General features: G+C 43.7%; 1 pseudogene; it reads right to left on the bottom strand.

Moving 5' to 3' along the window:
- Nucleotides 1–10978: 10978 nt before the first annotated feature.
- On the bottom strand, nucleotides 10979–12806 carry LOC103638872 (uncharacterized; annotated as a pseudogene).
- Between the last annotated feature and the right edge of the window lie 663 nt (nucleotides 12807–13469).

Below are 13469 nucleotides of genomic sequence, written 5' to 3'. Positions count from 1 at the left end.
TTGTCTCGGTGTGGACAGCTAGGACAAAGACAACTTCCCACCCCCATATCTCTCAAACCCGATCACATCTACCCTTGGAACTCACATGAAATAGGTAGCCCTAGGTGTAGGGAAGAGATCTCTCACAGGCCTTAGGGCACGATTCGCATGTTTTGGCCGCTCAGCAGAGGATAGAACAAGAGCAGAAACAAACCTACACGTGTTCGACATGCACTAAGCTCGCCAGAGCACGCCCGACGCCCGCCCCCGTGTGCCCCGCGTCGCGCCAAGCCGAGCCAGCGTCGTTGCCCGCGCCCGTGCCTATAAAGCCACCAGGGACTTCGACCGTACTCCCCCGCGCGCGCTCGACCTCACCGGAGCACCAGATCACCGGCGTTGCCCCGCGCACGGCGTGCCCGTGGCCACCCGATCCCCCGCCACCGTAGACCGGCCAGCAGAGCCTCTCCCAACCCCGTCCGATCCTTGGAGTAGACCGTGCATGCCTCGATGAAGCTCCCCGAGCGAGGAATCAAACTTTGCCTCGCCGGAGAAGCCAGTTCACGGTCGCCGGACTTCACCCGACCGCCGGTGAACGTAGACCGAGCTCCACGGTGAGTTGTTCTTCAATTCCTTGCACGAGTCGACTCATCAGCACCCCGTGAAGCTCCCCATGCCCTTGGATTGACCTGTATCGCCGTGGTTAGGCCGGAGCACTCGCCAACGACGAGTTCACCCGCCTGCGCACGTGGACCGGCCAATTCCGGTCACCACCGCCGTCGAGCCGTACCTCGCTATGACAGCTAGAACCTCCTGGAGCCAACCCCGCCCTTCGCCGGACCTCCCTCGCCGCCGGTAAGCCGCGCCGCCCTATTTACTCCCGCAGGTACTATTTAAATCAGGGGAGGGACCTCGGGGGAGAAGAGGGAAAGGCCAGGGGGATTTTTGCATTGTCAGCGACTCAAAGGAATAGTGGCGTAGGGGTATAACTGAAGGGATTGATTTAGAAAGAACCCAGGGTCTTCGATGCAAATGGGTTTTCCAGAAAACCTTTTTAATATTCCTGATTTAAATGCAAACAGAACTTAAAAAATTCATAACTTCAGTTTTGTTCACCCAAATCGAGTCAAACCAATTTTGCCAGATAATAAATAATGTAAACTACTTCGGAAAAATATAAAACCCCTAAGTGTTGCAGAAAACTTCAAAATTTTGATTTAAATTATTAACTGGTCAAAAGCTAAATGAAATAAGGAAAAATAGCTACACTATTAGACTGGGATTAAGAAAATTCACAGATGTACTTAATCACTTCCTAACCTATTTAAAAATAATAAACCCCTCTGTACACCAAATTAAGGTAGAATTTGCCATTTAAATCATTTTCATCTTAAAGTTAAAGAAAATATAATAGGTAGTTTAGAATAAAAACCAGGGAACACCCACATTTTTGTTAGCTCCCTTATTCAGTATAGTTCACTAGAAATTTTTGTTAGACCTTTGTTTAGTACAAAAGAAATGAGATACCTTTTACTTTAGGAAAATAAAGAAAACTTAGAAAAACCCTAGAAAAATAACCCTGAGAAGAAAACACCCCAAACCTTGGGATAACTAATGTTTTGTTATTATAAACATAGAAAAATTATGAGTTCTGTTGTTTGACATTTTCAAATAACAAGTTAGTTGTAAGTGTCTTTTTGGCATTAAACTTTAGAAAATCATAACTAAATAATCACTAAGTAGCCCTCTGTGATTTTTTGCACAGAAGCATGTTATTACCTATAGATACTAGCAAAAATGACTCTTAGGACAGAACCCACCCCTAGATAAGAGTTGTAGTGCAAGTGACCCCTTTGCCCCCACTTTTGCTATTTTTGTCCAGGGTATATTCTAATTATTCTGGACCTCAAATTTATAGGACAGACTACAGTGACCAATAGTAAACAACTGTAATTTTTACAGAATTTTTGGAAAACTTTAAATCACTGTTGCAGTTTAAACCCACCTTAAAATCATAAATAGAAAATGAAAAGGGGAATTAATAGTGGAGACTAATGTTACCCTAACCAAACCAGCAAAACCCCTTGAGTGCCTACTAAAACATTTAAGAGGCAATCCAAGTCTTAATCCATTATGCTTAGGAAAAATCTCAAACCTAAATTGGTAAGCATAAACCACTAAGAGCCTCTTATGACAAGGAAACCCTAAGTTATTAACTAACTTGGTTTTTCTTCACTAGGCATAATTGTTAATAAATTTTACATATCATAGCATGCATATATCTTATTCATTGCATTCGATAGATTGTAACCTCGCGGACGGAGAATAAATCATCGTGCCGGAGCATGGAGTTGCTCAGGAGGTAGCCCCGGATCCAGCACTAGAGCCTGCCCCAGAGGATCTGCCTGCCCCAGCTTTGGAAGGCAAGCCCCGGTTTTATGCATAACCAGTTATATATATTATTTTACTGCACTTAATGATTGTAGACTTGAATTGTGCACTTAAGTGTAGGAGTTGCCTGAAACCCTAGTTGCATTAACTCAGGATTTCTATTGAGATGGATACTAGTATGCTAGGTCGAGTAGCTGCTTTGCTAATTAGGGATCTCGGTAGAAGTCGAGTGATTTTTCTAGCACTCGTGCGAGGTCAGGAAATTGCTGGTATCCAATTTATATCGGAATGATGATGGTCTGTTGACAACGGTCTATGGGGATGCGTTGTCTACAAGACGGAAATTGAAATAAGGATTATGGTGTGGTACCGTGAGTCAAGCGTTTGAACATACTAAACATATGTCGAGAAATATGGTAAATCGGTAAGCCTAGTACCTGATTGAACCTGGCAGCAGACTTTACTCCTCACGTGACCTGAGACGTGGTCTCCCATTCCGGTTATGGTGGGTACAAGTGCGGTCACTGCACGACGGCAATCGGGGTCAGTGAGGCATTGTACACCAAGGCGATGAGCCCTGATCTGCTGACGGGGAATCGATGGGGACAGTTGATATGTGTGAGGATGGAGTGCCTCGCCACGTCGTATGTTTAGGTTTACCTTGCAAGGATAAAAACTCGATTCGAATCGTCTGCTTCTCGCAGCTAATGAGACTGCTTGATCCATGCTGCTACATTGAGTAACAAGTAGAAATGTGATGACTTGGCAAAAGTTGTTGATTGCTAAATGTTTGATACCATGTATGACTAGATAGGTATACATTTAGTCTTAAGAGAGTCACACTAAAACTTGAAAAAGCTAAAACTTGGTTTTAGACTCATCTAGTGCTTTTGGCAAACCAAACCCCTCAGCCAAACAGCTGCATGTCTAGAGGTAGAGAAGTAGACTCCTCACACCGGGTAAGTCTAGTTGAGTATTAGTATACTCAGCCTTGCTTGTGGCATAATTTTACAGGTTCTCTGGAGGACATGGTTGCTGGAGTGACTTGGCCGTCCATCTTGCCACCGGGCTGGACAGTCGAGTGGGACCCTACCTCAGCTGAAGAGGAGCATGAGGAGTGATGGGACAGGCTTCCCCATCCCTCCGTTTATTTATCGTTAGTTTATTTTCCACTGCATTCCGAACAATGAGTACTTCTTTTGCTAAAACTCCAATGATGATGTAATAAATATAATACTCCCTTAATGTATGGTTTTATGCTTTATTGTATTTGCTCTGTGCCTCACCATCGAGTGAGTACGTGGTACTTGATCCTGTTAGTGGCCTCGTTGGACTAGATCCAAGGGACTGACGTGTTATTCCCATTTAAGTGTGGTCTAGCCTCTAAGGCGAGACTTAGGCACTTAAGTTGGAATAATTCGGGCGGTTCCGCCACAGCTGGTATCGGAGCTCGTACCACCACAGAGGAATCAATAAACTGTGAATACCATCCTTTTCACAAGTAAAACTTGTTAGAAACAAATGTTCGATAGATCGTCAGGACGATAAGGATAGGCCTAGGACGTGAAGCCTTAGGATGATAGAGGGGTAGCTAGGTGGCTATTTGAGTAAGCCCTACAGGCTACTACAAGGAATGGGAGTTCTTCCCTATTCCCTCTAAGTTGATGTGAGGTCGTTTAGGACGAGCATGCATGCATCATGTAATCAAACTACTTGGTAATTAGTTAAGAATTTTAAAATGATACGAGGCATGATAACAAAAGATAAAGTACACCATGTAATATTGTTATAACTAGAGAGAGGCCGAGTTTTGATCCCTTGTTATTTTATAGTTCGTTTTCTTTTACTTACGCTTAACCGTACACAGATGACTTCTCACGGATCCTCGGACGAAGGGAATGCACAGTCCCACACGGACGGACTTGCACGAGAGGGTTTCCCCCGTATCTTGTGGGAGGTACTTCAGGGAGCTGGTTACACGACGCCTCCCCAGTACGCGGTGCAGCTGTTTGAGTAGCATCGAGTGCCTCGCTGTAGGGTGAGGATGACCCTAGAGCCTCATCCCTTATAGCTAGGCTGGCGTTCGTTGGATTCAGAGTCTTTTGGATACAGGGCTGAGGATACTATCGAGGTGATTGCCCTTCACGGACTGACCACCTTCTGTGGATTCCACCCCTTGGAGCTGTCCACTCACCCCATTGGTTTATTCCCCGCGGAGAAGGAGGACGACCCAATGTGGAAGGACCGAGTGGAGCATGCCAAGGATATATGGGCTATCTACCCAGGTCAGACTGCTCACTTAACGGTGCGGTGCATGAATGCCATGTATCGTTTGCAAGTGATGCGAGGAGAGGCAATGTCCCATCTGATGGCATTGTTGGAGGCTACCAAGATCACCTTGGATAACAGAAAGGAACTTGTGGTAGACTTGTCCACGGAGATGGTGGAAAAGGACCTACAAGTGGAACAAATGTCAAATGAGATCCAAGAGCTTGAGGAGTTAGTGGGAACCAGGGAGAACACCATCGAGGTTCTCGGGGATCAGCTAATCAACACTCAGCAGCAGCTTGTGGAGGCTAACCAGCATCTGGATATGCACCACCAGGAGATCCAGGACATGGAGGACAACGAGGATGTCGACATCGAGGGAGGAGAGGAGCCTGCCTCCAGCTTGGACACTGCTGGCTCAGGAAGACCACCTTCCCCCGAGTCGAGCATTGCCTCGTTTGCTCACTAGGTCGCAGAGATAGAGTTAGAAGTCTGTGGCAGTAGAACTCCTCGAGGCTAGCTTAGCTTTTGCACCCTTAGGGTACTAGGCTAGATAGAGTTGAGTCTTTTGAGTTATTGATGTAATCGTGACCAAAATCATTTGGAAGTATGGATGATGAATGATGTCAGCTTTAATTTAAGAAGAAAAGTTTATTGCCATGTTGAATCTTTTATAGATTATGCAAGAATATATATTGGTTTTACCCCTTTGACTCTTTCACCGTGATTGAACATTGAACCTCAGAAATATGATATTGGGATATCCCTGATTTTTCATATGGCTGGAAGAGCGCGTCGTGGACAGAATGAGCGCATTCCTCCACCACCGCCACCGCCTCCTACTCTGCAAGAGCTGATGGCTCAGCAGAACGAGATCTTGCGACAGTTAGCTCAGCGCCAGCCACCACCTCAGCATTATGGTGGTGGTGATCATCAGCGTCACCCCACAGTAGCCACTTATCAGGAGTTCCTCAGTACCCAGCCACCGTTGTTCACCAGGGTAGAGGATCCACTTGATGCAGATGTATGGCTTAGGGTAGTGGAATCCAAATTCCCAATACTCAATGGAGTTTGTTCAGAGGTGACTAAGGTTAGGTTCGCCACCCAGCAGCTTCGCGGACCCGCGCGGACATGGTGGGACCACTTCCTTGCTATGCAGCCAGTTGACCATGAGGTGGAATGGAGAAAGTTCAAGGCAGCTTTCAGGGGGCATCATATACTAGCAGGCATTATGGACCGCAAGCTCAATGAGTTTCTGGCACTCACTCAGGGGAACCGGACAGTGTTACAGTACGCTCAGGCCTTCAATGACCTATGCCAGTATGCTAGATATCATGTAGACACCGATGAGAAGAAAAGGGACAAGTTCAGGAGGGGGCTCAGCACTAAGCTCCGCGATCGTCTCAACACCGTCAGGGCCAATAGTTACAATGAGTTAGTCAACATGGCCATATCTCAGGAGGACTGCATCACAGCCCGTCAGGCAGAGAAGAAGAGGAAGACCCCTGTGGCAGGACCTTCAGCTCAGCCACAGCGCTTCAGGATCGTATCTGACACTCAGAACAGAGGACCTCAGCAGCAGCATGGACGTTGGGTGATCCGGCCACAACAGCAGCAGTAGGCACCCAACCGCACCCAGTTTCCAGTTCAGAGGAACAATCAGCCACAACAGCAGCAGTACCGTCAGGCCAATGACAATAAGTGTTTCACTTGTGGTAACACCGTACATTATGCTAAGAATTGCCCCAGAAACTAGCAGGGACAGAATGCCAACCAGAACCAAGGCAAGAGGCAGAAGGTGCAAGTGAGGCAAGGCAGGTTGAACTTCACCACTATGGATGATATTCCAGAGGGAGCACCCGTCATGACTGGTATCTTTTCAGTTTTGAATTATCCTGCTATTATTCTTTTTGATTCTGGTGCATCACATAGTTTTATCAGTGCAAAATTTAGTGCCAAATGTCAGCTACCCTTCCATCACACCAATGGGGGTATTACAATTTCAACACCAGGAGGCAGGGTTGCCACCTATCAAATCAACAAGAATGTGCCTATAAAGTTTGGTAGTTTGATAATCAAAACCAACCTCCTCATTTTGGGTTTGGATAGCGTGGATATCATATTGGGAACTGGCTGGTTAACAAGACATTAGGCAGTGATTGATATTGCAGCAAGGGCCATTGAGGTGCACTCGCCTACTTGTGGTGAAACCACATTATATTTGCCCGATCAGGGTTGTACCCGTTCCTGTGCCTTCGTTATGATAGAGTCCCCGGTTGAGAGGATCCTAGTGGTCTGTGCCTACCCAGATGTTTTTCCGGATGAATTGCCAGGGATGCCACCCGATAGAGACATAGAGTTCGCAATTGAATTGCAACCCGGAACTGCACCTATATCCAAGAGGCCATATAGGATGCCTCCAGCAGAGTTAGCAGAGTTGAAAAAGCAGTTGCAAGAATTGTTGGACAAGGGATTCATTCGCCCAAGTACTTCACCCTGGGGATGCCCAGCCTTATTTGTGAAGAAGAAGGATGAGAGTTTGAGATTGTGTGTCGATTACCGCCCTCTCAATGCAGTGACCATCAAGAACAAATACCCACTGCCCCGCATTGATGTTTTGTTTGATCAGTTGGTGGGAGCCAAAGTGTTCTCCAAGATAGACCTTCGCTTGGGCTACCATCAGATCAAGATCCGTGCCAGAGATATTACCAAGACGACTTTCTCTACCAGATACGAGCTCTATGAGTTTTTGGTGATGTCTTTTGGGCTGACCAATGCCCCGGCATATTTCATGTATTTGATGAACTCGGTATTCATGCCAGAGCTGGACAAATTTGTGGTGGTTTTCATTGATGATATTCTGGTCTATTCCAAGAATGAAGACGAGCATACTGAGCATCTACACATCGTGCTTCAGCGGCTGCGCGATCATCGTCTATATGCTAAGTTGTCCAAATGTGATTTCTGGCTGAAGGAGATAAAATTTTTGGGTCACACAATTTCTCTGGACGGGATATCAGTTGATCCTAAAAAGGGTACAAGAAGTGATGAATTGGAAGCCTCCTACTACAGTACGGCAGATTCGGAATTTTCTGGGATTGGCAGGGTATTACCGACGATTTATCCCGGATTTCTCCAGGATTGCCAAGCCAATGACTGAATTGTTGAAGAAAGGAGTCAAGTATGAATGGAGCCAGAAGTGTGAGGATGCCTTTCATACACTAAGGCAGCATTTGAGAACAGCACCAGTGCTAGCTCAACCTGACAACACCAAGCATTTTGAGGTTTATTGCGATGCTTTCGGTACTGGATTGGGATGTGTCTTGATGCAAGACAACAGAGTCATTGCTTATGACTCCCAAGCACTCAGACCCCATGAGCAGAACTACCCCACACATGATCTGGAGTTAGCAGCCGTGGTTCATGCTCTCAAGATTTGGAGACATTTCTTGATGGGAGCTCACTATAATATTTACACGGATCATAAGAGTCTCAAATATATCTTGACATAGGCTGATCTTAATATGAGGCATAGAAGATGGTTAGAGCTAATCAAGGACTATGATTTAGAGGTGCATTACCATCCTGGCAAAGCCAATGTTGTGGCAGATGCCTTAAGCAGGAAAGCCCAGTGCAATTGTATGAATGTGGATGCAAGAATCACCACCCTATGTGATGAGTTGTGCAAGCTGAACCTAGAGGTTGATTCCTCTGGTGCCTTGAGTTATATCTCAGTGGAGCCCACTTTACATGAGCAGATAGTCAAGGCTCAGATTGGTGACAAGGGTGTTCAAGTTATCAAGGAAATGATCGAACAGAAGGCGGAAAAATACAAATGCTTCCGTCAGGACAGCAAAGGGATCCTATGGTTTGCAGACCGATTGGTTGTTCCCAAGAACCCCGAGCTTAGAAAGAAAATATTGGATGAAGCTCACCCTTCAAAATTCTCCATGCACCCCGGCAGTAACAAGATGTATCATGACCTCAGATCCTTATACTGGTGGACCAGAATGAAGAGGGAAATTGCTAAGTATATATCCGAATGTGACACCTGCCAGAGAGTCAAGGCTAGTCATTTGAAGGTAGTAGGCACTTTACAGCCCCTTCCCATACCATCTTGGAAATGGGAGGATATCTGCATGGATTTTATCGTGGGATTGCCCAATACCTCCCAGCACCATGATTCTATTTGGGTCATCGTGGATAGGTTGACCAAGACAGCTCATTTCTTGCTAGTACATACCACCCACAGGACGGAGAAGTATGCATAAATCTACATTGACCAGATAGTTCGCTTGCATGGAATACCAAGGACTATAGTATCTGACAGAGGAGCACCATTCGTGGCACGATTTTGGGAGCAATTACAGGAATCACTTGGGACCCATGTAATAAGAAGCTCAGCATACCATCCTCAAACAGATGGTCAGACAGAAAGGGTGAATCAGATTTTGGAAGACATGTTGAGGGCATGTGTGCTACACTATGGAAAGGATTGGGACCAGTGTCTTTCATTGGCAGAGTTCTCTTATAATAACAGCTACCAGTCCAGTTTAAAGATGGCACCTTTTGAGGCCTTGTATGGGAGAAGGTGTAGGACACCGCTAAATTGGTCTCAAGCGTGAGAGAGGGAAATATTTGGACCAGACTTGGTACTTGAAGCAGAGGAAAAGGTCAGAGTTATTAAGAAGAACCTAGAAGCTACTCAGGCCAGGCAAAAGAGCTATCATGACAAGAGAAGGAAGCCTTTACAGTTCGAAGTGGGAAATCATGTTTATCTTAAGGTGTCACCCACCAAAGGTGTTCAGAGATTTGGAATCAAGGGCAAGTTAGCTCCTCGCTACATTGGACCCTATGAGATCAAGGAAACTTGTGGGCTTGTAGCATATCAATTGAAGTTGCCACCCCACATGTCAGCAGTTCATGATGTATTCCATGTATCTCAGCTACGGAAATGTGTCTGCTTACCCACTGAAGTACTACCTGAACTGGAAATTGAGATAGAACCAGACTTGTCTTATCAAGAGCACCCCGTTAAGGTATTGGATCAAAAGGAGAGAACAACGCGGGCAAAGTCGATCAGAATGTAAAAGGTTCAGTGGAGTCACCATTCAGTAGAAGAGGCTACATGGGAAACGGAGGATTTTCTACATTCTCGCTTCCCCGACTTTCTGTCTAAAGGAGTCGGTATGTAATCCAAAACCCCACCCCCACCTGCCCTTTGAATCTAAATGTAAGAAAAACTTAGATGTTAAAGGTATCGTAAACTTTGAAAATGACTCTAAAAGGACTTCCTTCTGAAGTTGCAAAGAGAATGACATTCGAAGAGCAGTTAACTAAAGAAGCTTGGATAAAGGAAAGAGAAACACACCAGCACAACTTCATGGCACCCCTCTAAAGGACTCTACCTAAAATCTTGGGACGAGATTCCTTTAAGGGGGGAGGGCTGTAACACCCCAGGTGTTACTTAGGGTGTTCACCCAAGGCTACACTAATAAACCTATCATCACATGTGGTTTAATTTGAGCAAAATACACCAAACATGGGAATCAAGATCCTAAGTAAGTGCAACCCATCTTAGAAGTCATGCCTTGGCTTATCATGCACATATAATGGGGAGAATTGCCCAAACCCTAATGCAAACCCCTTTGGACAATTGGAGCACTATAAGTGAGTATGACCAAAAGGCTATAAAAACCACATGATCATGACTTGGGCCAATTATAACAATTGTAGTACACCTAATACCCTACTAAAAATAGTAAGAATATGACCCCAAAAAGGTTTTAGAAAAACCCCAAAAGGTTCACCAAAGAGTTGAGCATAAAAGGAAAATCAGAATTTTTCTAAGTCCAAAACCAACCCTCTTCCAAAGATCAAACATGTTCACCCTCATTCAAACTTCAAAACCACTTGACCCAATTGACAAAGTGGCGCCTAAAGACCTCTAGAACACCCTAGAAAAGTTTGAACCCAACCCTAAGGACTAGTTTGGCTGCGAGGAGAAAAAATTCCCTTGGAAACCAACCCAGGAGGGGATTTTAGATGCCACCTTATTTCCCGGAGATAATTTCCCCTCTCAATTGTACTTTCCTGGTATAGTTTGGGAAGCAAAGGGCTAAATACCCCTCTTCAGCAAAAAAACATCAAAAATTCAGAAAAAACAAACAAAAATAAGGAATATTTAGAAAACTCAAAAACAATAAAACATCACTAAAATCCAGAAATATGAAGCACATATGACTCACACAAAGTTCAATTTGAATACCATATAATATTCAAGGAAGCTAATCCATCCATCATCACATTACATAGTATCATCATCTCCATTCTTACGCACAGATAGACAATATAATATAAAAATGGAGTATTAGGAAGTTTGGCAGTAGAATAAGACATCTAAAACATGCACGCCACATGTCAACTTAATGCGTTTTAGTTTCATGCCAGCTTCCTTCTCCATGTCCACTTCATGTGTTGCTTGCACTTAACAAACTGCAAGTAACACCAATTGACACACATTTTAGTTCATATGGTTACACAATTATATAGTTCAATGCTAGTAGCATAACATAGAAGTGTGGTTAAACAATATATAGTAGTAGGAGTTAGTAGTTGAAATGAATCAATTTAGTATATACTCAATGAACATTATCTTAGAAAGACTAGATGTGAAGTAAATGTGAAATACAAAAGCAGATTATATATATAGACGATTGCAAATTATTGGTATATATTAAACCAAAGGTCAGATAATAGTACTACAAAAATAGACAAGTTGTTTAGGAACAAAAGGAAACAATTTTGAGTTTGGGTAGCATTTTAGTTCATGGATACTTTCCAAATGTTTGATCCTTGTCATCAGCAGCTAGCAGTAACCATCAGCAGCTACTAGCAATTGTTAAGAACAATTAAGTTTGTAATGCAGTGAATATCTGTAAGCCCATCTCTTCATCGCCACATTCACCTCACATCACATGATAGTAGCGAGCGCTCTACAAGCACTGTGGAGAAAAATAATCAGCATTAATCATATAAACAAACTTCAATTGCATAGAAACTAAGAAATATAACTTACCTAATTTTCCTCTTCAACTAAAGTAATCTAGCATTGTGGTTTTTTGACTTCATAAACACCTCTCTATTTATCGCAGATTCAAAGACCTCCATTGCATATGATCTATCCTCATCAGTGAACCCATCAATTCTATCCAACTTGTCTAGACACTTTTCCATAGACACTTCTTCAATACCTTCAAGCGTTTTGGATGTGGCGCTCCTCTTAAAATCCACAAAACTTTCAATGGCTGCTCCAATTTGGCTTTGCTTGCGTTTTCTCCCATTTCCACCTTCTACATGTTTTGATTGAGCTTCAATTGATATTTCTTGCCATTCCATGGAGAATGGGTTTGTGTGGGGGTGCAAGGGAGAGTGGCTTTGTTTAGAGGTACTCCTGTTCGAATGAGTAGTAGCAGAAGCGGAAGCTGTAGCAAGAGGGCCACCAGGAGGGGCAGCAAGAGGGCCACTAGGAGGGGCAGCAAGAGGACGAACAGGAATGAAAGAAGGTGGTGGCATTTGCTGAGTGGATGTGAAATTCAAATCTCCTGTAGCCACACTACCTAAAAAGAGAGAAGATGAGTAAAAATACCTTCTGATAAGTAGTAAAAAGATAGAAGTTATGAGTAAAAATACCTTCGTGCAGGGCTTCTAAAGAGTAGTACAATGGAAATGGCTTCTTTTGGTACTTCGCTACCTTTGGGTGAGCCTATATGTGCAAGATTAAATCACAAAAAATAAGCTTACATGTGCAATATTAAGAAAACATATTCAATATTGAGGAAATGACTTACAAGGATGAGCTTTTCCCAAAGTTCTGGCTCAGCCACTATCATACATAGGGAATCATTCCAACCCACCCCACTTTCTTTCCTTGAATCTCTTACTGCCTTGTAATGAGATTTAAGCTCCTAATCTTTGTCTTGCATTTGCTGTTTGGAGTAATGGGCAAGAGGATACCTCTCATTGAACTTGTTTGTGATATTGTTCCATCCCTCAACAGTCCAACCATTTTGACTTTTGAACTTTGGGTTGTCCTTATATTCAAGGAGCACATCAACCAGACCTTTCTCATACACAGTGTTCCAAGCTGCCCTAGAAACATTCTTTACCATGGCTATATTTCCCAACAAAACATAGTAAACATAAGGCTTTAATACTACATAATAAAACATAAGGCTTTACTACTACATAATAAAACATAAGGCTTTACTACTACATAATAAAAAATAAGTCTTTATTACTATATAATAAATATAAGAGATCCTAAACTAGCTATTGTAGGCAACCCACATTTGGAGAGCAATCTGATCTCTTAGGTTGCTTCCATCACTTGAGTCCATATCATTGGGGCAGTTGTTGTCTCCCTCTGGGACTTCAACATACTGGCTTGGAGATATATGATCTGGTTGGTGGTCAAGCCAACCTTCATCACCGTTTTGCCCTCTAATTATGTTGTGAAGATCAACAGCTGCTGCTGCTATCTTGATTTGATTTTGGATAGGATGAAATGTGCCTACTTTGAGAATTGGAAACCTTTTCTTCAGAACACCAATGGCTCTTTCGATGTGGTTGCGAAGAATGGCATGACAATGGTTGAATAGCTCTTTGTAGTTCACATAACTAGCTTGTGATGAACGGTGCCTTCTAAACTCGCTAAAGTGATACCTAACTCCTCGGTATGGGGCAATAAAGGATGATGTATTTGCATACCCACCATCCACAAGATAAAATTTCCCTTCTGGCACACTGAACCCTTTACTGATAGCAGATCGAAG

The sequence above is a fragment of the Zea mays genome, chromosome 1 (assembly GCF_902167145.1).
Source record: "Zea mays cultivar B73 chromosome 1, Zm-B73-REFERENCE-NAM-5.0, whole genome shotgun sequence".
Lineage (NCBI taxonomy): Eukaryota > Viridiplantae > Streptophyta > Magnoliopsida > Poales > Poaceae > Zea > Zea mays.
Note: the sequence above shows the minus strand (reverse complement) of the source record. Positions and strands in the feature narration are given on the sequence as shown.